Below are 26,020 nucleotides of genomic sequence, written 5' to 3'. Positions count from 1 at the left end.
AAAACTGATGATAGGTATTGGTAATCTGTTTAATATCTGTTCATATAATTAAGAAATCAACAGCAAGCTGAAATCAAAATAAGTAATCAATCACGGAGGCCAAATTTTGAAAAGAAATTATAATTTTAATTTGATGAAATTATAATCAATATATGTCTTCATTATGCTAACAGGCTTTGCTCGGGTATTTAATGGATGTATTCGCTCACGAATAAGAATACTTTTTATGAAAACTTATTGAATAAAAAACATTACTGCCACAATTGGGTTGGTTTTAGCTGTGTTTATTTTTCGTCTGTCTGTTCCCTCACAGTCATAACCATTGACACGCCACACAGTAATGCCACTCCGTACAAAACATAGTAAAAAAAGGCTTCCAAACACTTTCTGTCAACTCATTTTATTACAACAAAGCGTATTCGTTGTGGGACATTATTTCACTGTTTGCTGTATGATGTGTACCGTTAAGGTGATTAAACCAGTTTGAGCGTGTCTGCGCTATAATCTATTTTATAGTATTCGATATACCAAAACAAATAAAATAGGAAGACCGATCTGTGTCGGTCTCTTTCGTTATCCAGACATCAAACGTGATAGACGTGTTTCTTAAATCTAGCTCCGAACTACCTACCTACCGAATCCACTTCAGTATCTTCCCTTTTGAAGTTTTCCCGTACATTTCATTTGGCGACGAGGATGGGATGGTTAAATATGTAATGAGAATGATTTTGCTCGACCCAAAGTACTTATACGCAGAATTGGAGGATCTAATTGGACTATTTTTAATATATTTAAAAAATGGTATGACGATGGAAGGATTTATTTCTTCTCAGAAAGTTTTAGTATATACCTTTATACTGTTAGTCATTATGATTAATGTAAAGAAAACCAAAAACAATAAAAACGTACCATTAATTAATTGTGATAATCGTAGTGATGAAACAACCATTGGATCTAACAACGATATTGACAAAATGCCTAGTAAAAATCCTTTGGACAGTCTGATGGCTGATGATGCTTTATGGTACAAGAATTGTAACCGTCAGGCTAAATGGTTAAAAGCTAATTTTCTTAAACGTTTTTGTAAAAATATTCTACAGATTACGATTGAAAACGGTAAGATTACCACGGCGCACCGAAGACAAGTTAAGATCACCAACGATGCGGGCGGCCTTGTGCGGCGAAGGATGGTGGTGCATGTCGATCGTACTGTCGATGACCCTGGTCCATCACCACCACCACTGCAAGAAACTATCCACGAAGAAGAGCCGAGCGAGGAGCCTTTCCGGAGTGCGAGTTGCGCGGTGTCGAACGGCTGGTCAAGCCGGTTCGAAAACGAAAGATGAATACTAATTTGGCGCTCGATGGCCTGCCGAGGCGTTCGAAGAGAACGCGAAGAAAAAGTGAATATCAATATCTTTGATTCGAATTGTATGTTTTTTTGTTATAATCAACTAGTTGTAAATGTTATTCTTTAATGTAAAATACCAACGAATAACTCCCGAAGAGGGGAGGACTGATGTGTACCGTTAAGGTGATTAAACCAGTTTGAGCGTGTCTGCGCTATAATCTATTTTATGGTAGTCGATATACCAAAACCAATAAAATAGGAAGACCGATCTGTGTCGGTCTCTTTCGTTATCCAGACATCAAACGTGATAGACGTGTTTCTTAAATCTAGCTCCGAACTACCTACCTACCGAATCCACTTCAGTATCTTCCCTTTTGAAGTTTTCCCGTACATTTCACTGTACAGAATAGGTTACATCTTGCAATGCATTCTATGATTCCGTAGTGATTCGAGGAACATAGGACTTAATCCATAAATATACAGGACAAATTTTCAAATAAATAATGTATCTTGAAAGTTTTAAGAGGTTTTTGCTTGGAATTCTCAATAAAATCAAGGGGGATGGCGCAGGAAATAATGGAGCAGAATGATATGTGGAGGTTTTATAAGACTATGCTATCATTGGCGTGTGGAGGAAGACAGCGCCATCTCCCGTCATGTGCAACGCCCATGAAAAGGATTTGCTGATTTCGAGACTTTGTTGAACAGTGGAAGTGACGATGCATCGGTGAATAGAATAAGCATTAGCGACGGTAGAAGAGACTTTATAATAAGTTATTTAAGTATTTCCTTAGGGAGGGGCATATTATGCCGTCTTACCCTAGAAGTCAACAATTCACAAATTGAACATGTGCGCTGAATAATCTAATGTACGCGTAACTTGTTTCGTTTATTAAATGCTCTGCCAAGGAACACACCATGCAAACCTCTCAGGAATCCTAATGGACAACCTGATCGAATTGAAAGTTTGTTTGGGGTCATAAGCTATTGTATGTATAATGGTTCTATGCTGCGCAACTCGATCCACGACAACATCGCAATGCAGGGGAAGCTTTTCTCAGATTATACTACTTACATATTTCAATATGGCCGGTGCTGGTTCCATACACCAACACCACCAGCATGGAAAGAGAACAAGTGCCAAGCCAAGAAGGGTTTCTCTCCGAAGGGGTGCGAGAGCGAAAGCTCGCTTGCGCTGAACTTGTTGTACAATTTGCGAGGCAACGCGGGCGTTTCAGTCGGAGAGAATTGATCGTGCATGAACGACGCACCTGTGTCGGTCCGTGTCCGATGTGAATCTTTGTGCGCAAGTCCCGGAAAGTACCCGCCTCGAGTGATCCTTCCAGTGCTCGCAATGTGAACTGAGGGGGAAGCGAAACCCCGTTAGTTAGATGATCCTTGAAGCGATTGATTGTTGAATAGTTTTTTGTTTTGTTCACGCAAGAAGAGATGTGATGGTTGCGAAGATTTCGGAAGCGATGCGATTTCGCTTGAAGTGCCTTTGAAGAGAGTGATTGAGTACTCCTACCGAAAGGGGGATGGAACAAGTGGTTGTGAACCGATCAACGGCTGGTGGGAAAGCCAAGATGGAGGCTGTGGTTTAAGTTGTTTTCGAAAAAAATGGAAAAGAGTTTATCGAAGATTATGTCGACTTGCAAAGTGGTTGGTAGCTGCAGCACGTGAATCGAGGTTAAGGAAGTACTCAAGGTGCATCATCGGAGAAGAGCCTTACACTGGAGTGCGGTGAGTGGTACGAATTCCTAGTGCAAAAGCTTTCTTCAGTGTCCTCCAGAAGTGACCAAAAATAAACGAAAGAGCTCAACAGCGATAAAATTCAATGCATGTTGGTGGTCTACGCTTCAAGCGGAGCAAGGTGGTTACGAAAACGAGCTGCCCGTCGGAGTGTAGTTAATCGAATTGAAAAGGATTAAAGTTTAAAATTGAGACCCGACGTAGCGCTGCAATTGTGCAAAACACACTAAATGAGATAAATTACGCACCGCACGTCACTTGGGAAACGACCCAGCATAGTGATAAATTTAAAACGAATAAGCATAAACCAGAAAATAAGTGTCCCGTGGTAAATGGAAGTTGTGAATTAAGGTGCCGAGACAAAGGCATAAAATAAAGGATCAAGTCGGCTGGATATTGAAATTAAATCATTCCCAATTTGGATTACAATTATTGGATTACGTACCCGAACGGGTGAAATCGGTGGAAGAGTTGTCCTACGAACGCCGTGACAACTGAGTGGCTGTGTTGTTTACTTTAATAATTGAACTTCATCGCGCACGGCATGGCCTGTGCGGTGCTTGTTTGCCGTATTTAAACTAACGCGGTGACGGAGACTGAGCGGATACAACATCAACAGCAGCAGCAGCAGCAGAGTTTATAATAAACAACGCTACGAAATTCGCGCATTCGAAGGCGCAAGTAGTGCAAATCAGATTGTCGATAACGGTCGGATTGTTAACACACATATCAAGGTAAGGAGTTTGATGGAATTTTCTAATAAGGGATGATACACGAATTACGGAAGGGATTTTTGGGCTTGAAAACATTTTTCCTCGATAGCTATCTTTCCTTTCCTCAATAGCAGGATTTGTTCGTGTGCAAAGATGAAAAAATAACAAATTACATCCTCTCATCCCCCTACTCCTTACGATCATTATTCATGGCCTAATTTAATCATATTTGATGTTATTTACATGATTGTTATTGTAATTTTATTGAGTACGAAAACCAGTTAGTACAATACTAGGAATAACATTCGCATTGATCAGGATTATTCCCAATGGCGATTTTTTTTTGTAAATTTTCGTGTAATAAATTATTGTTCATCGAGCATTTTTGAAATTAAGTCTACGTACTGCTAGACAAAACCTTTATAAACTAAGGCTTGTTCGCGACAAAATCTGGACACATAACTTTAAGAATAAAATAAACTGCTGTTGGTTTAATTCGGTACATTTTTCACTTCAAATGGCTTCATTCCTTATCGATGCTTCGATGCTTATGCACGAAACTTGATGACATTTGGAAATTTCTGAGATATAATACGTGCCGAATGATCTGGCATCCTCAGTAGAATTTGTTTCGAGCTCGTATCCTTCTGGTGGCTCATAAAATCCGTTTTTGTTCCACTCTCTGACGTTTTAGATATTGTCGAACAAGCATCGACAAATTTTAAAACGCTTTGAGCAGTGTTCACATGAAAACAAAATGTTTTTAGTCATTTTCTGGATCGAGAGACCCGAATTTCAATTGCGACTGCACACAATTCTTTCCGAACCTGCAATTCCTTCGACGTCATTATTCACTACGTACTTGTACCACTCATAAGAAATATATTTTCAGAAAGTACAGACATAGATTCATCAATCTACGAAATATTTCACTCGTTGATGAGCTATTTCAAAAGTTATACGCGTTTAAAGGTGTCTACATTTCGTCGCGTACAAGCCTTACATTCTTTCGCCTCTACACCAAACTGGTGATTGTTAGATTTTCTAACAAATCGGTATAAGAACCTACCAAACCTGTATAATAACTGGGCATATGCGAAAATGTTAGATTCTTTTACAATATTGTATGAGACCTTACAATTTCGCATAAGCCCAGTTCTTATATAGGTTTTGGTAGGTTCTCATACAGAATTGTTAACAAATCTAACAGTCGCTGGTTGGATGTAGTGCTCCCGTTGTGTCACCCCTCAAAGACCCAGGACGAACGGATTTTTTTTTAATGGTTCGAAATTCTTGTTCAGATCCGAGTTATTGTCAAGAATAAGTGTGCGCGTTTGTTTTGTTTTCTGTAATTTTAAAATCATTTCAATGTTCTGGACGTGTTCACGTTCACGCCCAAAATTATCAAATCAACCATCAAACCCTTTTTTTTTGTTAAATATCTTGGCTGTGCATATGCACAGCACATGCTTCGAAATGGACAAATTGATATTAAATTTGCGAAAAAGAATCCACGTGTCTTGGAGGGACTCGAACCCGAAAGATATTCAATTTGCAAAAAAGAGCTAACCGCGGTGGAGGTTGGTACTCGGATTCTGATGGCTTTTCCACAAACGTGACCTTTAAGTGACCTAAAGAGTAGGAGGTTGAGGGTTTGAGTCCCTCCAAGACAATTGGAATCTTTTGCGAAAATTTCACATCAATTTATCCATTTCGAAACATGTGCTGTGCATATGCACATCCAAGATATTTAACAAAAAAGATGGTTTTCGTACGGCCGAGTTGCCGAATAATATGCAATTAATCATCAAACCGTACTAAAATTATATTTGTAAAGATTTCTAGTCTATTCCGACCCTTCCACCATTTGAATATATGTAACAGGATTGACTGAATTCATGGCCGGATTCAGGGCTCACAATGGTAGAGTATGGACTATAAAATCAATTACAATGAAATATGCATGCGGGAATGGGCATGCGGCTGCACAAACTTTACAAACCAGGAGTTTTAAAATTTAATTTTCAATTGAAATTGACCTTCTGAAATTCTTACCAGGGGTCAAAATGGGGGAGAGCAGGGGGCATAACACCAGTTACAATTTATTGTTAATTGTCGACTGGAATTAAAGTAGCTTATGGATATTGCTTTCTCAGTCTGAGGGTGATGGCCGAATGTATTTGGTATTCTTCAAGGGGAATTATTTGTCAACCGTTTTTCGTTCGCGAATTAATGCCGGTTGTTGTTGTCCTCAGACTGAGAAAGTCACATCCATAAGCATCAATTAAACTGGGCATGTGGCTGTTCAAGCTTCACAAGAACACATCAGGAACTCAAAGAATGCTGTTTAAAATTGAAATTGACTTTCTGAACTTTCGACCAGAGCCAGATTAGGAGGTCAAAATGGGCAGATCATGGGCCATAACACCAATTACAACGAAACTGGGCATGCAGCTGCTCAAACTTCATGGAAACACAAAAGAAGCTCAAATAATACTATTTAAACTTGAAATTTCGACCAGGGCCGGATTCAGGGGTCAGAATGGGGAGAGCAGTGGCCATAACACCAATAATTTCATCAATAATAACACCATTAAGACTTCAGTCCTTGCTTAATCTGTTGGTTCTGATTCATTAATGTTATCCCTCTAACCAGTTTGTAGCTTGAATAGTTACAAATTTCTGGTCCATCAGTTCTTACGCCTGTATCGTGTCCTGGACATAGGTCCAGCTCTGCCTTAATCTGATAAAGTGACGTATGCGCCATTTAACAACATTCATGTTTTCCATTTTTCTGTTAAAGAGTACGATGAGTACTACTCGTTAACACCATTTTTTGGAAAATGGCGTATAGGTCACTTTGCCAGATTACGGCAGAGCTGATCCTTTTGAATTTGACGTTTTTGGTTAGAATACCTGATGTTATTTTGTCAAGTTTGAGTAGTCGCATGACTTTTCTCATTCAATTTTATTTTTGACTTGGAACAGTAATTATGAATCCTGAATGTGGCACTGGACACTGGGAATGGTTGTTTTTGCGTTCCTGTTGTAATTTTGGTAGTTTAAGCAGCCGCATGACTATTCTACCGATGTTATTTTTAACCCCTGGTCCCGAAATTATGGCTCCTGAGTGCGGTATTGGACATAATTCCGGACAATTCATTCAATTTCATATTGAAATGGTTCAGTTCAATCAAAGGTAATTGCCAATTTTCCGGGTATTGGACTTGAACATTAATTTACTATGTTCTGAAAGCTCATATATGAAAATGTACATTCTTCCATTTTTGATTTGAAAAATATATTCGAGGTAACCACTTTCCTTCGATGGGACTCGAACCCATGACCCTCAGTACGTTAGACTGGTGCTTTAAACCAACTAAGCTACGAAGGACCTCCAGGACCTTTTCCTACTAGATTTTTTGAATTTCGCGTAACGATGATTCCAAGGGGCCAAGTAGAAAACGAAATACGTACTACAAAAAGCATTTACTCATGCATCAAAAAAGGTACCCTCAGGATTCCATGATTCAGGAACTCGAGGGAATGTGATGCATTAGTTGTTAATAACAGACTCAGCGAAACATCACTAGGACGTCCTTTTTGTTCAGGGAATAGAGGAACCACCGTTGCCAAATAAACCCTAAACCATTTACTTGCACATCCACAACATCCGCAGTAATAGCCATAAACGATGTCTTGTGTGTATTTAGCTTTGAATTTTATGAGTTCCCCAAGTCCCCAAGTCATTTCGAGGACTCGGGTGTCCGACAAGGGGTCCTCCGGAAGTACTGGGACATTCTGATTTCTGACAAAGCTGGCCCTTTCATAAATCGTTCGTAATTAGCAATTTGTATTAACTTCGATAAGTTACAAGTTAGTTACATTGCTATAACAAACAATGAATTTCAAGAAGTGGCCGCATACTTCTTGAAATTCATCGTTTGTAAGAACTATTTGTTGACTCCGAGCCTCTCAATGGTTCTCCAAAAGTACCGGAACATCCCGAGTAGTTGCCAATTCTTGCAATTCTACCTAGACACATGACAATTTTACTAACTCCGGATGAGGCCACTCGCTATTCGTCGTAGAAAGCTGCGACTTCTTAAAAACCGTTTTTGTAGCAAAGAAAGAGCATAATCATTGCATGATCACTTTATGTTCCGGAACATCCGGAGATGTGATCAATGTTTGGGATTCGTCTTGTAATGCTGTGACACTTTATAAATACTGTCGTGCGGGGCTTCTTTTGACAAATCGGGGGCTACTTTTGGACATTTTGAAACAAAAATTGTAACGCAAATTACTACCAAATTCGCCATTATTACCATTCGGGTGTCTTGTTGATAGTTGGATGCTAACTTTCTGTTTCAAATTTAGTATTTTTTTCGCTCAATTTTTACAGAAAATCCAAAATCCAAAGTAGTCCCTGAAGTCAAAAGAAGCCCCGCCCGTCGGTAGGTTTTTTTGTATGTATTGTGAGATCAGAATCAATGCAAGGACAACTCGTTACTCCCGGGTGGCCACTAAATGGTCGTCCGGAACTTCCAAAAAAGTAGCCAATTTTTGATGTTCGTCCTATTATTCGAGCAGAATTCATTGATTCCTCTTTTCATCGCAATTGTTTCTCATGATCTGAATTTTTGGTAAATTATCGCAAAATTTAACTACCGACCTCAAGATTTATATTCAAAGCTGTTCCAATTTATGTTAAAACATATAAAAATCATCTTTTCCTAATTAATTTGCGCTTCAAGCAATTGTGTGCTCCAACAAGTACTAATTATTATCTCAAATCCCATGATCAACAAACCATACGTACATTGAACAAAGTTAACAAGTTTTCTGGTGGAGACACCGCAATTTTTTTTCATTTGCATCGTAAAACTGGCGAATCGAAATAACGTCGTTTATTCTGGCTATAGTTTCTACATTGAAATCTCCCTTAACTCGAACGGCATTTGTTCTCTGCTCCTGGTTCATCTAGGACGTGAACCAGCGCCAACCTTATCGTTGGTCACAATTCTCCGGCAGTTCGTCCTAACGCCTGACGAATTCTTCCATTACCTTCTCAATTCGTCCACGTGACAACTGGTTTCAGCAGCACTATTTCCTACGAGATCTACCAAACCTTCGCGTCGTGGAATCCACTTAGAATGTAGCGATGTTATCGGTAGAAAGTAGTCCTTCTGCTTGTTTTCTCCAGAATCAGTCAGCTAAGTGCTGTGTCAGTTTCCAGCCACTTCCTCAGAGTCGTTTCGGAAATTTCCTTTGCTAGTATTCCCCATCACACCATACGCCATGTTTACTGGAACAAAGAGTCCCACTCCCTTCTTTGTTGAAAAGATCACCGCTATCGTCGTTAGCTTCAGTCGACGAATTGATGATACTTGCGATGCCCATATAAAGGCACACAAATTCTCAGTATTTAGGAAGAAACCGCTAGAGGCAGAAAAGGTCAGCATGTCGCTCCAGCTACTTCACCTTCTCAAATCGACGATTTTACACACTGAGCTCGCGCTGCCATCTTGTAGAACAGCTGGCATTTCACCCACTGGCCATTAGCCGGTAATCTGACGCCAGGAATTCCACCGTAGAAGGACAACGTCCCGCCGAAATCCCACAATCACCTGATAGTACTACAGAAACTTAACCAGGTGTGTGCAAACTTCAATATCATGGTCATGATTAATTTCCTATAGTTTGTTCTAATATCGTAAAGAATACCATCCAACTGTAATTAGTTCATTTATGAAATACCTACCTTGGGATTCCGCTGAATTCGTACTTTTCTGCTTTTTCCATTTGGTTTTAGTTGAGTTGATCGATCTTAAACGGTCACAGCGAACCATAGTAACGGTGAACGTTTTTGGGCATAGTTTCTTTAGAATTGCCTTTATGTTCCAGGGCCCTCCTTAGCCTAGCGGTAAGATGCGCGACTACAAAGCAAGACCTTGCTGAGGGTGGCTGAGTTCGATTTCCGGTGCCAGTCTACAAACTTACTTTTTTTTACCGGTATCTAAGCAATTTGTTCAACTTTCACCGAGATCTGCACAGCCGGAGCCCCAGTAAGGCCAATGTTTTATCGCCGAGATATCTGTCAAAGTTGCAGAAAAATCAGCAAATTTTCCTTCGCCGAAAACCCAAGCCTCATTTCTGACGGGATATCAATTTTTATATTGTTAAGCACACGGTCTGTGCGGATTTTTCCGGAGCAGCAGAAATAAAACTAAAGTGTGTAGGCAATTTTCGGATTGAAAATTATCTTCCCTGGGCATAAAAAGCATCGAATTAACCCTCATGATATATACGAACCTTAGTCCTAGATCACTCACACACAGTCCCGCCAGTCTTGTGAACGACAAGCGTGCTTTTTTCGGAGGTGTTGTACTTTTTGCAATGATGCGAATCCCGGTAGGTTTACGTTAGGGTGTCCCAAAAACACTCTTTGAGCTTGAGCTTGATGACCGTACAACTCGTAGTTGCTACTTTGTGATTGATCAGAACAATCAAAATTGCACAGGGAACCAATAGTTGGGGCTTGGGATTAGCTATCCAACCTCAATGTGCACAGATTGAGAGATCAATACATTATAGGATCAATAACGGCGCCGGCCACGTCCTTACGATCATCTGGGAAAAGGAAGGATTATTGGTGTGACATCTGTTGCTACTTCAGGAGACCGATAACACCTCTGCATCTCCACAGTTGTCACAGGAGGGATTTTCATAAGTGGGACGAGGTAAATAATTGCAATGCTCTGGATTCACCTTTTGGTAAGTGATGCGATCCATGCAACCTTGATGAAATAAATCAGATATTTAATCCCTAATAACTGCCGTCACCATAATTGACGAACTGTTCAATGGTTTTGAATGCGAAATGTATCAAAATGAGCAGATTTTTTGATTCATTGTTAGTATTAGTATCTTTTACTGAGGTTTTGATACTTGTTTTGAAAGTTTGTTGTAAAAACTGTATATCGATACTTATTGTGGCATATGAACTGTAAAATTTATGTTAATTATATACAGAAATTATTATCACAGAGAAACAGACGTAACAGGTAAAAACATTTTTCTTAAAAATCCATCGAACAATTACTCTACTACCTTTTGTATTCATATGCTGCAACATATTGAAGTTTAATACAACAATGTCGAAAGAAAAAGTGCTAGTGTGAAATGTCAAAGAAAATTATGGAATGAATTTTAAACGCTAAATGCATCAAGCAAGTTGCGTATGTTTTCCTTTGTTATTGTTATTAGCCTTTTCACGCAATACTACGCGGGCTGGACACTAGTGACACCAAAATTTCATGTTATCTATGATTTAAATCTAAGATAAAAACGATCAGAAAATGATAATAAAGAAAAACTAACTCTACACCGCACTTTATTTAGGTATGTCCGTCATCCCCTTACCTTCATGTGAGAAAGAATTGTTGATGTTGGACTCAGGGATTGTGTAACACATCACACCGTCACTGACGCCAAATGCCCGGATGAGCTGTTGTAATTCCCTAATCCCAAATCTTAAGCCCCATTCATCAAATAAACAAAAAATGTTAGTCTAACCTCGAGTCACCACGAGTACGTTCGCTTCTATCCCTCTCTTACTAAATTAATAATGAGATGATATGGATTATACATATCACAAAGAAACGTGGCTCCGTAAAGTGTTATAAACCCCTGAGCCTACCCCAAATAAACGAACTTGGAGAAAAAGGGATTGCGGAAATAATGTTAATACATCTTCGCCCATAAAGCACTCTCTTTTTGGTAGGCTTATGAATAACTGACATGATATATGCCACAATTTTCGAAAATCTACTGTTGATTATTTAGGAAAGAATTGATCACTGTACTACTAATTACAAAGAAAAATCAGTTTAGAAAATGAGTACGAGTATTCGCGTAGCCCATACCTCGAAAGACAAAAAGTTGAATGATCGAAATTCATACCACTTTTTTTATATCGGGCAAGACATCAACGTTTGCATATTCGGTCAACCAATGGAACTAAAATCGTAACTTGCTAACGTAAAATGGTTGAACTTTACTCAAGTTCAAAAGTTGTCAACCGCGTACTGTTTCTTGTAGAATGCAACTTCTCATTAAAAAAATTCTAGTTTTCCAAATGTGAGTATCTTTCCAAATGCGAGTAACCAAACGTATCACCTATTCCCCGTGCAAATATCTTGAGCCGCGTCGCCAAAAAAACATTTTTGAAGTGAAACAGTTCTTTGTTATGGGAGAGGCAAACAGCAAATGGTATAACAATTAAGAGAAAAATTATAAATTATGCCACGCTATTACAGATAAAAAACTAGAGGTTCAATACAATTCACATGCTTCCAGTAAACATTATACAAATTAATGCATCTATTATAAATCAAGCCGTGAATCGCATATTTGTCCCATATGAATAGGGAAACCTGCAGCAAAGATGGGACAGATATGCGATTCACGGCAGTAAAGTAAACCAAACTACATTTGTATATAAAAAAATACTTCCGCGAATAAGGGTGTTCACTTATTCTCCATGATCATTCGTTCACAAACACCACACTCCAATGAAACACTATTGAATTTATAATAAATCTTCTTCTGGTTTGCTTTAGTTACCATCTATCAGCCAAAAGTATACAAATGGCTGATATGGTTACCGCAATGCGAAAAAAAAATGACTTTAGAAAAAAGACGTTCATCTGCGCGCACAGCACACACTCACGATCTTAGGGGTGTCCCAAAAAACACTCTGTTCTAAAAAGTCATGGTGAAGTTAAGCCTTGAATGAAAGATAATTGTATCTGGAGCACTTCTATATAACAACTCAAAATTCTAAAAAACAGTTTAAATTAAAAACAATAATGTTTGGAAAAAAGCTGTTTTTTCGCATTTATTGTCATACATTGGCTGTTTTTAACTACATTTTAATTACTTCTTTTCAATCGTTAAATGTATTCGGCTCCTGTATTTCGGTTGGAATCGACTGGCTGGGATCATACTTTTGTTAAGGATACGATTTGCTTTTACTGTTCGAAGTGGCACAATTTCCGAAAAGTGTTAATATATCTTAAATATATCAGAGCTTTGCAAAATCGCTCAACATTATTTTTAAAACCAACCAGTGTCTTTGCTCTATATTATTACCAATTTTGTAAAAATATGTTGGTTGGTAACAAATAAACTGTCAATACTTTACAGCGCACTCAGTAACTATGTGACACCATTAATCTTAAGATCGCTTTGACAGTTTTTATTTAATATATGTAAAACTGTTTTTTTCATAAATTATTATCACAAAAATGGCATAATTTGAACTGGCTGCTTTTCAAAACCATGTATTACAAGTAGAATATATTAAAATCTTTAGCCACGGGTTGAATGGACGGATTTATGCAACGTCAAAAACGCTGAAAATGTTGAAATAAGCATTCGACAATTGTAATATCTCGATAAGTTAGCGAATTTCGTGGTTTACTAAAATGTTGATATGTCATTCTTCCTTACTCTTGTCTTTTGCACTAAAACTTCCTTTTATTCTTTTTGAATAATACTATGACAAAGCATTAGAAAAAACTCATTTTTCGAATATAAGGCAATTCTATGCGAAAATCATCGAAAAAAATGCATTTTTATGATATTTTAATGGTTCTATAGGTCATATTATTGCACAATACCAACCGAATCACTATGTAGGATACTTATTGTGGTAGACAGAAAAATAAAAAAATATTAAACGATCAAAAAAGTTATTAAAATGTGGCAAAAATTGCCAATATATGACAATAAGTGCGAAAAACAGCATCACTATGTCGGAACCTCTAAATTATTTTTCTAGAATTTTGAGTTGTTCTCCAGAAACGCTCCAGATACAAAAACCTTTCATTTGAGGCTAGAGCACCATGACTTTTCTAACAAGGTGTTTTTTGGACACCCTAACACCACATTGTCCATAGTTCATTCATATCTTTGTTCATGCTGTAATTCTATTCAATGCTAGATGCCCATATATCTTGCATAAGGATTCTACCGTGTATTTGGAAGAACGTAATTAAAAATGACGTCCCGGAAATATGAGCTATGTTTCATAAACTGACAATGACATTTGGCTTAAAAGTTGAACCATTGAATTCAATTTTTGATTCATCTCTTAGTACACAAATAAATTTCAATTCAACCCAAATCGAAATTCAACTTTCACCATTTCAAACTGATTTAAAATTAATCGTGCAACTGTTGACGCGCTCGTCCCTGTTGTAAACGTGACGCGTTGATGCGTACAACGCATGTGGGTGAGAACCCATTAGAGATTTCGTCACCACCATCCGCCGTCACTAACCACGCGAACTGGATCTCCACGCAGTTCCTAATACTCACTGGATATCACTGACTGGAGCCAGCCAGTCATTTCTACATAACGTGGTGTGCTCATTCTAACCCACCTGGCTGGCAGTGATGTTATGGAAAAAATCTGTTTTACAGGAAGATTTAATCCGGAGTTAGAAGGTGTTAGCTCACTGCAGATCCAGCTACCTATTCTAGATGCCTGGTATTTTTATGACCAGTCCAGGCCACCTTCACTTACAGTAAGCCCCGCCTGGTTATGCTAACACATAAAATTGGACAATGGATCATAAACAACCTGGATTATACAATCCAGCGCGTATCTAGTGTCTATGTAAATAGGAATCATTATAAAACATAGAACAATCTCACCAAATTAATTCATTCCCTGACGGTGGAAGCGAGAAATCTTGCTAATACGGAGGCAAATTTGTTCGAACTTTGGCCATCGGCAATCAATCACTCGCACTATTCATGCTGTTGAATCGGCAATAAGTATCATGCCAATAATTTGTTGAACAGCGATTCCAGAGTTTCCTGAATAAGAATTATTATTTCTCACTACTTATAGACTTCTACCATTTGAGAAAAGTTATCATCCGTTAAATATAGCAATGTTTCTGGTGGGAGCCCACGGATCCAACTTTGGCTTATCTATTTAACTCCTTTCTGTTACTTCTTGTTAAAATAGTATTTGAGGGATTATTAATTGCTTCAGTTTCACCTCAAGCACAATATTTCAACAAAATTCTAAAAAATAGTTTAGAGGCTCATAGTGTAATGTGAAAAAAAGTCGTTTTTTTCGAATTTTGCACATCAGGCCGTCCAACCTTTTCAAGCCACGGCAATTTTAGAATTTACACTGGCTGGCGGCAGAAAATATTCGGTACATAACTTTTTTGGATATTTTAAAATTATCAGTGTTTGTTTATTTTCTAAAAATTTTTTTGTTTATTTTGTTTTCCTGTTGCATTTGGGATCCATTTGAAACATTTAAATTTGAAACAGGTAAAATATTCACTTCGGTAAACAGTGTTGAAAAATGGGAATTTGAATAGATTTGCATGAACTGTCTTCAACATGATGAGAGAAATATACCAGATTTCAGCAACCCACTGTGCCAAACTGCTTTATGTTCAAGTCATTGAGATGCTTGGCATCTGCTAGAAAAGCCAAGCCACTCATCCATTCATGATTATTCAGCTCGAGCAGTGGTTTTCCTTTATCTCGTAAAAATAGTGCCACTTTCTTTTCGAAAAAAAAATCTCTCAAGCATGGTATCAAGGCTCAGTCAATGAGCTTCGTTTTCGCATATCGATTCTTTTGGTAAACATGCAATATGGCATGGAAATATGGCCATACTTTGTGATTGCTTTTCCGTGCTTAGAATTGTCCAACGCCATTGTTATTTCCTATCAATGATTGCAGATGTCCAGCAATCGTGAGGTCTAAGTTTCCAGGGTTTTCCTCAGTTGCTCCTCGTATAATTTCTGTAATTCTCTGTCATTCAAAGATGACCATCAATTCTCTAAAGACAGACTCTTTGGCACGCCATTGTTTTCATCGTTTGCGAGAGTAAAAATTAACCTTCCGGGACTCCAGGTCCTGAACCGCTCCAGCGTGTCCATGGATGGCAGAAGATGCGTGCTTTTTCGAAGGTGTACTTTTTAACGGCGAGTCCCCGAAGGTTGCAGGTAGCTTTTTCACGAAGTTGCTTTCAAATCTACTGCGACAGCTTGTACTCTTCAACGTGTTCCAGACTAATGTCTTAAGGACTATTCCCTAGGACACGACATGTAAACAACAACCGAAATGCTTTCCTTAACAAGTTTTCCGTCCTGGAAAGGTTTCACGTTTCGCCGAAATCTACTAACAGCAAAAACTGCCGTACTGTCATTCTTGACTTTGTATCTTTCGAGTAAGAGAGTTGTTGTTGCTATAATCACTTTATCATTAAATTCAATCAATGAATGAAGATTTGAATTAACTGAGCTGTAAGGTGCCGAAGCTCTACCAACTTGTTTTCCTAACTTGAGCCTTTCTAAATATCAATGCTGACTTTAGATTTTATTCCAATATATCAGAAAACTTCTGAGCAAATTAAGCAAACCGGCCTTCCTTCGTGAACGTAAACTATCGTGCCAATCTTCAAAACGCGATGTTCCAATCAACCTTTTATGTCTGAGATCAATGCAATCATTTCAAATTATGCATATAAATTTTTCGTTTAGGCTTTGATTCAAACTTACGTATTTAATTAGTATAATAAAAAAGCTCCTGAGCCAGCCTGAAAAACTGGTGGGCCGAATCTGAGTTTATTTTTCTCACACGCCGCGGCACAAAAATGGACGCGAGGCGCATCCGCGCAGAGCCGTACGTTGGCATGCCTGCTCTACATTGACTGTTTTAACCACATTTAATCACTTTTAAATCGTTAAATGTATCGCTCCTGTATTTCGTTGGAATGGCTCCGGGATCATAGTTTTGGTAAAGATACGATTTGCTTTTACTGTTCAAGTACAATATCCGAAATATGTTAATATATCTAAAATCAGAGCTTTGTAACGCTTACCATTTTAAACCAACAGTGTCTTTGCAGTTATGTTTGAAAATTAAACTAATAATAGCGATATTGTACTACAACATTATTTAATTTAGAAAATATGTTGGTAACAAACAAATTGTCAATAATACAATAGTAACTATGGAAACCATTAATCTTTTAGTCTGCTAAGATCGCTTTGACAGTTTTATTTGTCGCAATTTCACTAATTTGACGAGAGCTAAGATGTTGAAAGCAGCATAACAGAAGAGATTGGGCTGTCATGTAAACAGATCGTCTCAGTTGTTGGAAAAAATGTTAAAAAATCGCATTGGAAGATGGGTGTCCGAAATTTAACGTGGAAAGTTTTAATATGTAAAATGTTTTTTTTTTCAATTATTATCACAAAATGGCATTGAACTGGTTGCTTTTCATCTCTAATGTGTTAAGTAGAATATATTAAATTTTTTAGCCACGGTTGAATAGACGGATTATATTACGTCCGTCAAAAATGTTGAAATAAGCATTCGACAAGTATAGTATATCGATAGGTTGCGAATTTCGTTTTGAAGGTCTACAAACTTTGATATCTCATCCTCCCATTACTTCTTTCAATCTATTGTAAATTAAACTTCCATTTCAAAAATACTTTTAGAATAATACTCATTTTTCGAAAAGAGGCAATTTTCGCGAAAATCATCAAAAAATGCATTTTAACAATATTTAAATGGTTCTATAGGCCATATTATTGCATAATACCAACCAAAACACCATGTCTCATTGTGGTAGATAGAAAATAAAACATATTCAACGGTTAAAAATTGATTTAAATGTGGCAAAAAATAATATATGACAATAAGTGCAGAAAACAGCATCATATGTCGGAACCTCTAAACTATTTTTCTAGAATTTTGAGTTGTTCTCCAGAATGCTCCAGATACGAAAACCTTTCATTTGAGGCTAGAGCACCATCACTTTTCTAACAAGTGTTTTTGGACCTCAAACACAATTGTCCCTAGTTCATTCAGATCTTCACTGATGTTGTTTTTCATTCAATGCTAGATGCCAATTTATTTTGCAAGGACTACCGTGATTAAGGTGACTTGGGGAGTACTACAACCGTGTTATTTCTCCATCTTTCGTCTCTTTCTAGCATTATCACCTCGCAACTTTGGAGCGGCGTATTTCGATTTTCTGTTGTTTGATGTAATGTAAATGTATCAGCATGTAGATGCATGAGTAAGCACGCCAGTGATACTTTTTCAAAATCATATTTGTTGTAGGAAAAAATTAATTCAATGATGAAATGATGACGATTTGATGATGAGCCAGCTCGTGTCACCTTAATTAATTTGCGCTCAATCTCAAATCCCATGATCAACAAACCATACGTATATTGAACAAAGTTAACAAGTTTTTCTGGTGGAGACACCGCAATTTTTTTCCTCGGATCGTAAAACTGGCGAATCGAAATAACGTCGTTTATTCTGGCTATAGTTTCTGAAAAACTTCGCTAAATCTCAGTGAAATCTCCCTTACTCGAGATCCTGGAGATTCTGCCTACTGCTTTTCAAGTCGAATATCTAAAATTTACCATTTTACTGAGCGAATAGATAACTGAGATCAGCATCCCATCATTTTATTAGTTTCTTCGCTCAGACTCAGAAGATCGAATGATGGGATAGTTTGCAATGCCTGAAATAAAGTGACTAATGAGCTTGAACTTGAGCTTGAGCTTGATTGACTGCTCGTAGTTATGATTAATTATTTTAGAGCGTCTTAGGGGAAATGCTACAAGGTTAAAAGACTATTATTCTTCCATTTACCATTTACTTCCATTTACTAATAGTGGAAGTAAATGGAAGAATAATAGTCTTTAACCTTGCTCGTAGTTGCTACTCCATTATCACCAGATCAGCTGTTCTTGCATTAGGAACTAACAGATGTTTGCTTGGGACTAGCACACATCTCCAATGTACAAGTACAATGTACTGGTGATCTCATTTGTTAGGTCATACTGGCGTCTACCACGTCAGAATGCAAGTCAATGTAGGGAAGGAGGAGGAAATGATGATGCAATCACTCGTCCACTGCAAGCCGAATATACCTCTGCACTTGCCACGAGTTCATGCGGAATTTGTTGGAACTTTTGGGTTAGGTTCGAGAGGCAGAGGTCCGTCTTGGTTAACGAGCTGCAATTGTGATAGATAGGAGAAGGTAACTGATGGAATTTCTAATTGGATGTAGGAAACGAGCTCTATAGTTCATTTCCAATTCTAGCAGGTTACTGTTAGAATACTCAAGTTGAAGGTATAGGAATAGTAATGGAAACGGCATGGAAGTCCATTTCCAGTTCTAGCGATTGTTAGAACACGATAAATATAGAGAAAGATACAAAGTAGAAGAATTGAACGGACCTGGGATTGAACCCATGACCTCCTGCGTATGAGGCAGAAGCAGTAGCCATATGACTACCAATCCCGCTCATGCCTGAAATAAAGTGACTAGTTATTGGTACAAAGTGACTCATTTATGTGGGGTCAGTGTACCTTGACTACCGGACTAAAGATCACCTAGCGTCAATTAGTTTAACTTTTATTGATTCACAAATAAACATAGATCACAAATATGGAACATAGTTCTGGAGTGATGCTTATCTTTTCGGGGCGTTGCATTGCTGTCACATTCCCCCTCCTGTGAACGGCATTTGTTCTCTGCTCCTGGTTCATCTAGGACGTGAACCAGTGCCAACCTTATCGTTGGTCACAATTCTCCGGCAGTTCGTCCTAACGCCTGACGAATTCTTCCATTACCTTCTCAATTCGTCCACGTGACAACTGGTTTTGCACAGCACTATTTCCTACGAGATCTACCAAACCTTCGCGTCGTGGATCCACTTAGAATGTAGCGATGTTATCGGTAAGTAGTCCTTCAGCCATCTTCTCCAGAATCAGTCAGCTAAGTGCTGTGTCAGTTTCCAGCTACTTCTCAGAGTCGTTGGAAATTTTCTTTGCTAGTACCCCCTATCACACCATACGCCATGTTTGCTGAAACAGGGTCCCACTCCCTACTTCGTTGAAAGATCCGCTATTCGTTAGCTTCAGTCGACGAATTTATGATACTTGCGATGCCCATAAAGGTACACCCCCAGTCGTGAGGAAAACCGCTAGAGGAAAAGGTCAGCATGTCGCCCAGCTACTTCACCTTCAAATCGACAATTTTACACACGAGCTCGTGCTGCCATCTTGTAGAACAGCTGGCATTTCACCCACTGGCCATTAGCCGGTAATCTGACGCCAGGAATTCCACCGTAGAAGGATAACGTCTTCGGCATCATGCCGAAATCCCACAATCACTTCAGAAACTTGACCAGGTGTGTACAAACTTCAATATCATGGTAATAATTAGTTTCCTATAGTTAGTTCTAATATCGTGAAGAATCCCATCCAACTGTAATTAGTTCATTTATGAAATACCTACCGTGGGATTCCGCTATTTTCGTACTTTCTGCTTTTTCTATTTGGTTTCGGTTGAGTTGATCGATCTTAAACGGTCACAGCGAACCATAACGAACGTTTGGCACAATTTTGAATTATTTATGTTTCGGGTTATTTTTTGGTACACTTTATGACTAAGTATAATACGCCAGCATAAGCTGATTCACTATCGTCCCTAAAAACGTGAACATACGAAGCGTGTAATGCGAAGCGTGCTTAACCTTCCGGGACTCGCTTAGTGCAAGATCACTTACACCCGGTAGGTTAACTGCTGGAAATGTCTACACCACGTTAGGGTGTCCCAAAAAAACACTATGTTCTAAAAGTCATGGTGCTTAAGCCTTAAATGAAAGATAATTGTATCTGGAGCATTTCTATATAACGTGCGTGCGTGCGTGCCCATTCTAACCCCCACTGGCTGGCAGTGATGTTATAGAAAAAAGCTGTCTGTTTTACAGGCAGATTTAATCCGGGAGTTAGAAGGTGTTAGCTCTACTGCAGATCCAGCGACCCATTTCATGACCAGTCCGTGGCCACCTTCACTAACAATAAGCCCCGCCTGTTTATGTTACCATTAACAATTGGACAATGAATCCATAAACAAACTTCCGGATTATACAATCCAGCGCGTATCTAGTGTCATATGTAAATAGGAATCATTATAAAAACATATAGGAACAATCTCACCAAATTAATTCATTCCCTGATGGTGGAAGCGAGAAATCTTGTTAACTACGGAGGCAAATTTGTTCGAACTTTGGCCATCAGCAATCAATCACTCGCACTATTCTATGCTGTCGACATCGGCAATCAGTCGTATCGGCGCCAATAATTTGTTGAACAGCGATTCCAGAGTTTCCTATTGAACAGTAATTATTATTTCTCACTGCACTTATAGCACTTCTACCACTCGCGAAAGTTACAAGTATCCGTTAAATATAGCACTGTTTCTGGTGAGAGTTCACAGGTCCAGCTTTGGGTTATCTACTTAACTCCCTTCTGTTACTTCTTGTTAAAATAGTATTTGAGGGATTAATAATTGCTCTAGTTTCACTCGGCCAAACACGCATATTTCAACAAAATTCTAAAAAAAATAGTTTAGAGGCTCCGACAGTGTAATGTTTGAAAAAAAAAGCTGTTTTTTCGCATTTATTGTCATACATCAGGCCTGTCCAACCTTTTCAAGCCACGGGCCAATTTTTAGAATTTACACTGGCTGGCGGGCCAGAAAATATTCGGTACATAACTTTTTGAATATTTTCAAAATTATCAGTGTTTGTTTATTTTCTAAAAAAAACTTTTTTTTTTGTTTATTTTGTTTTCTCCGTTGCATTTGGGATCCATTTGAAACATTTAAATTTGAAACAGGTAAATTATTCACTTCGGTAAACAGTGTTGAAAAATGGGAATTTGAATAGATTTGCATGAACTGTCTTCAACATGATGAGAGAAATATACCAGATTTCAGCAACCCACTGTGCCAAACTGCTTTATGTTTAAGTGAGATGCTTGGCATCTGCTAAAAAAGTCAAGCCACTCATCCATTCATGATCATCCAGCTTGAGCAGTGGTTTTCCTTTATCTTGTAAAAATAGTGCTGTTTTCTATTCGAAAAATAATCTCTCAAGTATGGTATCAAGGCTTAGTCAATGAGCTTCGTTTTCGCATATCGTTTCTTTTGGTAAATATGTAAATATGGCAGGGAAATGACCATACTTTGTGAATGCTTTCCGTGCTTAGAATTGTCACAACGCCATTGTTATTTCCTATCAATGATTGCATGTGCTCCATCAATCGTAAGGTCACTTAAGTTTCCAGGGTTTTCCCGTTAGTTGCTCCCTGTATAATTTCTGTAATTTCTCTGTCATTCAAAGATGACCATCAATTCCTCTTATAAAGACAGCACCCTTTGCCACGTTTTTCACGTCAGTATTTTCATCGTTTGCGAGAGAGTAAAATATTAACCTTCCGGGACTCGCTTGGTCCTGAACCGCTCACGCAGTCCCGCTTATGTTGTGAACGAGATGCGTGCTTTTTTCGAAGGTGTTGTACTTTTTACAACGGCGCGAGTCCCCGAAGGTTAAGCAGGTAGCTTTTTCACGTAACGTTGCTTTCAAATCTACTGCGACAACTTGTACTCTTCAACGTGTTCCGCGCGAGCTAATGTCACTTAAGGAGGCTATTCCCTTAGAACACACAATGTCAACAACTACCGAAATGCATTCCTTAACAAGTTCTCTGCCCTAGAAAGGTTTCAATCGTTTTGCCGAAATCTTACTAACAGCAAGACTGACCCGTACCGTATTTTCTCACTTCGTATTTGCTCGAGTGAGGAGAGTTTGTTGTTGCTATAATCCACTTTATCATTAATTTAAATCAATGAATGGAGATTTGAATTAACTGAGCATGTAAGGTGCTGAAGCTCTACCAACTTGTTTTTCCTACCTGAGCCTTTTCAAATATCAATGCTTGGATTCAGATTTTATTCGTTCAATATACCTAGCAAAACTTTCTGAGCAAATTAAGCAAACCGGCCTTCCTTCGTGAACGTAAACTACTCGTGCCAATCTTCAAAACGCGATGTTCCACATCAACCTTTTGTGTCTTGAGATCGCACTATGCAATCATTTCAAATTATGCAAAATATAATTTTTCGTATAATAAAAAAAAGCTTCCCGAGCCAGCCTGAAAAGCTGGTGAGCCGAATCTGAGTTTATTTTTCTCACACGCCGCGGGCCACAAAAAATGGACGCGAGGGCCGCATCCGGCCCGCGAGCCGTACGTTGGGCAGCCCTGTCATGCATTGACTGTTTTAACCACATTTTAATCACTTTTTCAATCGTTAAATGTATCGGTTCCTGTATTTCGGTTGGAATGGCTGGCTGGGATCATAGTTTTGTTGAAGATACGATTTGCTTTTACTGTTCGAAGTACAATATCCGAAAAGTGTTAATATATCTAAATAAATCAGAGCTTTGAAAACGCTTAACATTATTTTAAAACCAACCAGTGTCTTTGCAGTTCATGTTTAAAAATTAAAACTAATAATAAGCGGATATTGTACCGTTTTGCTTCGAATTGCCGGACGCTTCGAAATCCGGACACTTCAATTGTTATTTGACTTTATTTACCATCTCAACAAGTATTTCTTTGGTTATCAATGCAGGGAACGATTCTCAGACTTGCAACCATTTTAACAAATGTAAGTAATCCGTGATCTGTGTTAAAAACTTGAAAATTGGAGGTAAAATTTGAAGGGATGTCATAATCAACGGTGAATTTCGTCTTTCTTAGAATGCAGCTCAAGACTCAACATTAGAAAAACTAAGCTCATATTTTCTATATTCTATCATTTGCAAGGGGTATTAGTAATTTATTAACACAGTATGATAGCATTCTTTGTCGTGAATTAGAGAAATTGCTTGGAAATTCATAGCTTTATAATTTTTATTACATTTTCTGAATGTCCGGACTTCGAGGCAAGTTTTTGCAATTGCTTCGATTTCCGGACATGCTGAAATGATGTTAAATAACTGTTTATCAGTTAAGTCAATTGAAATCAAATGATTCGTAATGAGCAAGCATAGATAAAATTTCATTATATTTGAGTTGCTACACCCCAAAAGGAACATTGCTTGCTCTCAGCTTATCGATATATGCTTATACACATATTGTAAATTGAATCACTTTATTAATTGCACACAAGTAGCAAAACTTGCCTTCAGTTTCTAGTTAAAGGTTGTCTTCAAAAGTATTTTTTTAATCATTCACATTTTTGTAGAAAAAAAAAGAAGTTCGTAAAACTTGCTTTTTTTAACAGAATTGTATAAAAAGACACGTTGTGAACGACACCCGTCAAATGAAAAAAAAATCAATATTTCTCGGACGTGCCCGGATTTATCAATCCGCATGAATTCATTATTTCTATCGCTCCTTTCAATCCTTGATTTCTAATAGCAAACGGAATTCAAAAGACACTTAAATACCACTAATGTCTATATTTCGAAGTATATCTTAACAATGATAAATGCAGAATTTTAATTCTCCGATGTTCATCCCATAAAAAAAAATAAAAGGTACATATGTGAGCACGCAGGTTTTAAAAAGAATCGACGTATTTGGTCCCGTATTTCTTTGTTTCGCGATGAGATGAATATATATTCAGTGAGATGGAAATCTGCACAGTTCCCCCTATCATATTTATTCCTGGTATTATTGATTAGAAAAGAATATTGGTCTCCTAATGATTCTCATGCTTTATTGCAGCTTATCCACATTGAATTTTAGAGGTAGATTTGAAGAAAATATTTTATTACCCAAAGACACGTCAAATGTCAGAAAAGCGTTCTACCTTGAAAGGGCGGGGGGGGGGGTGAGATTGTATGAAATTATTAGATTTTCAATGTTATATATTGCAGTTAAATGCTCCCACTTGGCTTCAAATGCTGTTTTTTGGTATTCCTGGTCAATCTCGGAGCAGAAACTTCGGATGGTACTCACAACCGGAGGATGCCAGATTTCCATACAAATCTGCATAGAAACCTTGCATTACGGATTTATATTAATCGAGCAATATGAATGCTTTATCCTAGTTGTCTTTGAACGGATTTAATTGGCTATTTAAAAATCAATATAGCCAAACTCGAAGTGTCCGGAAATTCGAAACAAAATTGTCCGGTATTTGAAGTATCCCTTATACTGTGTCCGGATTTCGAAGCAAGTGATGTTCAACGTTTTCGATTATATTAGCTATTTCGTGCTCACAAAATGTCATTTTCAGTACAGTACATCAAATTTCATAAGTTAATCTTGACAGGGTGTGTTATCACTAAGTGTCAAGTACTTAATTCCGTTTGAAATATTGAACTGAAAATTCTGCAGTGCTTAGGTGTCCGGACTTCGAGTCAAAACGGTACAAATCTATTTTCAATTTTGTAAACATATGTTGCTGGTTACAAACAAACTGTCAATAATACAGCGTACTAGTAACTATGGAAACCATTAATCTTCGTTAGTCTGCTAAGATCGCTTTGACAGTTTTATTTGTCGCCATTTCATCAATTTGGACAAGAGCTAAGACATGCTGAAAGCAGCAGAACAGCGAAGAGATTGAGCTGTCATGTAAATAGATCGTCTCAGTGGTTGGTAAAAATGTTTAAAAATCGCATTAGAAGATGGGTGTCCGAAATTTAACGTGGACAGGCTTTAATATATGTAAAAATGTTTTTTTTTTTTCATATACTATTATCACAAAAATGGCATAATTGGAACTGGCTACTTTTCATTCTACATGTGTTGCAAGTAGAATATATTAAATTCTTTAGCCACGGGTTGAATGGCCGGATTTATATTATGTCAAAAACGTCAAAAATGTTGAAATAAGCATAAGTAAATAACAAGTGTAGTATTTCGATAGGTTGGCGAATTTCGTGGTTTTAAAGGTGTACTAAAACTTTGATATCTCATCCTCCGTACATTACTTTTTCAATCTGCTTTAAATAAAACTTCCATTACAAATAATAATTCTTGAATTATACTCATTTTTCGAATAAGAGGCAATTTTCTGCGAAAATCATCGAAAAAAATGCATTTTAACGATATTTAAATGGTTCTATAGGCCATATTATTGCATAATACCAACCGAAACACCATGTCTCATCGTGGTAAACAGAAAAATAAAAACATATTCAACGATTAAAAAATTGATTTAAATATGGCAAAAATAGCCAATATATGACAATAAGTGCGAAAAAAAACAGCATCGCTATGTCGGAACCTCTGAGCCATTTTTTTTCTAGAATTTTGAGTTGTT

At 37.8% G+C, this 26,020-nt stretch overlaps 1 protein-coding gene and 1 non-coding gene across 3 annotated transcripts in view; one reads left to right on the top strand and one right to left on the bottom strand.

Annotated features, from left to right (window-relative positions):
* The first annotated feature begins 2,596 nt into the window (after positions 1-2,596).
* LOC134213381 (protein bowel) overlaps positions 2,597-26,020 on the top strand; it is a 168,956-nt gene continuing 145,532 nt past the window's right edge. For both annotated transcript variants that reach the window (XM_062692393.1, XM_062692392.1), the window contains exon 1: positions 2,597-3,837. The gene's annotated coding sequence lies outside the window, so the exon portion shown is untranslated. The remainder of the gene's footprint in view (positions 3,838-26,020) is intronic.
* On the bottom strand, positions 7,136-7,210 carry Trnav-aac (transfer RNA valine (anticodon AAC)). Its single transcript has one exon. It is a non-coding gene; the product is annotated as a tRNA-Val (tRNA).

Source organism: Armigeres subalbatus, chromosome 2, assembly GCF_024139115.2.
Source record: "Armigeres subalbatus isolate Guangzhou_Male chromosome 2, GZ_Asu_2, whole genome shotgun sequence".
Taxonomy (NCBI): Eukaryota; Metazoa; Arthropoda; class Insecta; order Diptera; family Culicidae; genus Armigeres; species Armigeres subalbatus.
This window is presented reverse-complemented; position numbering and strand designations above follow the sequence as displayed.